The following is a 3,589-nucleotide window of genomic DNA, read 5'->3' as shown; positions in this document are numbered from 1 at the left end:
CTGAAAAAGAATACATGAATTACAGCACAGAAGGCAGCATGACCTTGTATTTCAAACACAAAGTCTAACATGAGGAGCCCTGCCTAACATTAGCTTTACTGCTCAGCCATTACATGAGCGTGTAAATGTTACAACCTTGCTGGGCCTCTGAGTGCTGGGGAAATAACAGTCCTTGCACTTCCCGGGGATGGAGGAGTCCTGCTGGGGAAACTCTGAAAAAAGACCCACTATTTGCAGTTCTTCCCATGAAAACACTTATTTATTACCTTCTTGAAGAGCTTACTGGTCATTTAGTGGAGACCTACAAACTATTTCCAATGATAGTACCTACCTGCTCTTTTGAAAAAACTCAGAAGTCTATAAATAAAAAGTGGTAATAGCAGTCATGCCTCTTTCCACATACTACTCTTCAGTTCTATCTTATTACAATGTTTTTTTAATTTACACATTAAATAATAAAACCACTCGGGACTGTCATAGTGAAAAAAAAAAGAGCAAGATAACATATGTGTCAAGTTAAAGGCTCAGTAAAATCAAGAATTGTCAAGGAAGTTAACTCCAACTCTGAACAGATCCAAATCAAAGCCATCTTATAAGCAAACCAGAAATACAGCTGACGGCAGGTGAACTAGTAAATAATACTAGCTATTGTGTAGCTTCAAACACCAAGAAGTATAAAACTGAGTAGGAATGTTACATCAGATTAAAACCAACATGCAGAACAGGACATTAAACTCAGGTTCCTCTGCTGCTCTTAGCTCAGTCTTCAGAAGACACTCCAGTTTTCTGTCAGCGACACATGAAACTCAACGTGCCAAGAACCCTGCAGTAACAGGCAACTGAGCAGCAAGACAGACCTTCAGATCTAGCACATCCCAGGAAAAAGAAAACAGAATTCAAGATCTCTTCTATTTTGGAAAATTCTTCTTTATTTAAAATCCAGAGATGAATTTGAGGGTAAATAAGCGAGTACAACAGAAGCCAGGTACGTGATGAGGGAACTTCTGCATCCTGTCAGAGTACATCTAAGCAACTGTGCATCATAAAGTCTTCTCTGACCCATGCAATAAATTTACTGAATCCCTGAAACGTGAGATCTGATCATAGTTGTGGTTTTTAAGCAGAGTTGATGTTGTGTGTGTGCTGAAGGCAATGCAGGCAAACCTGTTCAAACCACAGGCCAGGAGGGATGGGAGCATCTGCTCATGGATGATAACCATCACAGCCCAGAGCCAAATAAAAGCATATGTTTTGGGAAAAAGCCTAACCTAATTTAAAAAACAAATTAATAACATTCACACCACCTCTTTATTAATTATTCCATTATTTTAACAACTTTCACTTCTAAGAAGGAAAAAAAACAACAATTAAATGAGATGCCCTAGCACTAACCTAAGCCAAGACTGGAGGCAGCCTTCCAGATCAATGAGTCTGGTCTCTTTTCATCACAGAAAACCTTATCACACACTCATTGATGAACTAACAGGACATTTCCTGTTCCAGTCACCAGTTACACCTGAACCTCACTTTGTTTTGACTAACAATCATCCCCAGGATTTTTTCTTTACGCCCATCTCAGTACATAACTTCACCAGCTCCAAATGACGGCCATTCAGCCATGATAAAGGAAGCTGTTGTTTATTTGGTCATGTCATAGCAGAAATGGGGCTTCAAAATTCTTCTGAAGAAAAAAGCTGAGGCCTTGCTTGTCATTTCAGCTTGTACGTTCTACTGAAAAGAAATCACATTGATGAAAGAGTCTACAGTTATATAGAATCTGTCACAAAGTGGTACCACTGGAAATGTAAATGGTGTGTTGCAAAAAAAAAAAAAAAAAAAAAAGACAATAACATTTAAAAAAAAGCCAACAGACAGATTTGGCAAGTGAACTGAAAAGTTCAGCACAGTGGGCCAAGAGAATGTTCTTTGCTCCCGCTAAGTGTTGGGGAGGCCAGAGAGAGGACAGACAGCAGCTCCAGCCCCATGATGCCTAAATGATACAGACCAGAGCGGATCTGACAGCGCATGGCGGAGAGTGGACTGATCAAAAAGCAGCGGGAAGTTAAGCACTGCGACCTGTTTTCTGAGTCACACTTGTTTAATTGAAACAGGTTTTTTTAATAGTACATTTTACCCATTCTCAAGTAGCAGGTGGGGATGGGAAAGAGAAGGAACACAGCGTTAGATAGCCTGAAGATGCAGTGAGAGAGCTGTCAGGTTATGGGAAAATTGGTAGTTCAGGTTTAAATTTAATTTAATTAAGTGTCTGTGCTGGAATTTATTTGAATCATTTTTAAAAGAGAACCAATTACGGACACAATCGAAATATGCTTAAGCTGATATCAAAACACAACAAGGGAGAAGCTACAAAGATAGGTCAGATCTGTTTTCAGGAACACGGCAGAGTGATTCAAAACAGGAAGCGTGTGATAAGACAAGCCCGAACCGTGTGAACAGTGAACTCCTGCCTGAAAATAGGAAGTGTACCAAAAAAGTACATGTAAAATCACCTCACGTAAAAGAAAACTATACACGCTTTGCCACAGAAACAAAGTGTAAATTGATGGAGTTCACGGGGCATACACTAATTAGTCAGGCAATCAGGCATCCCGCACTTGCTACACCTGACGCAGGTGGAGAGGCTGCAGCCCCCCAGGTCTCCTGACGCAACTGCACATGCAGCAGGTCCCAAACAGCCCCCTGACAAATTATTTCTGGTTTAAGTAAAAGAAGGGAATGATTTTTTTTTTCATTATTATTTAAGAAAGGATTAAGTTAAGATTTCTTTATACATATGGATAAGACAGCAGTGTTATTCACCAAGATCAAGTCATTATCTGACAGTGCTGTAATGTCACAACACAACAAAATCAAAAGGCCGGCTTACAAGATTACCCTAATAGCCATTCTGATACACCGCATAGTCCTGATGAGCTTAACACACACAACCACAGTAACACAACTTCATCCCCGAGTCATAACACCACTGATGTTTAAAAAGCATAGATACGCTACTTTGTGTGAGATAGGGACAGCTGCCCACAGAAGATATGTGAGCTCTATTTATCATGAAAACAAAATTCTGTGAAGATAAAAGTACCTCCCTGGGAGTTAATTTGGGATTTTTTTTTTTTTAAAACATTAGTCCCATTCCACAGAAGTTGTTATCCCCTCTCCCACATCATACCTTCTGGTGATTCAAACGTTACCTACATTACAGCATTTTGATTCATTTCAGTATGTACATAAGTAATTATATCGGAAGAACCAGCACAGAACACCAACAACTAAAACTACGTAACTCTGAGAAGCAAAGACAAGTCCCAAACCTATCTGCGGTGTAAGACAGAAAGTGCATGGCAACAGAAGGTGTGCTGCTCCCCGAGCAACCCAACCCGAGCCCACCGGGCGTTTCAGAACACCTTTCTTTGGGGGTTTGGGACACCCACACTCAGGCCGTGGGGCAAGGCCCATCACCAGTCTGAGCTCTACTTCCTCCTGACCCTCAGCACACGGGATGTCTCCCACGCCAGCCCTGCCCTCATCCTCACAAATCCCCCAAAAGTGCCGCTGTCCCCCTCAGTGTCAC

This window comes from Pterocles gutturalis, unplaced genomic scaffold, assembly GCF_000699245.1.
Source record: "Pterocles gutturalis isolate BGI_N339 unplaced genomic scaffold, ASM69924v1 scaffold37788, whole genome shotgun sequence".
In the NCBI taxonomy this organism is placed as follows: Eukaryota; Metazoa; Chordata; class Aves; order Pterocliformes; family Pteroclidae; genus Pterocles; species Pterocles gutturalis.
Note: the sequence above shows the minus strand (reverse complement) of the source record.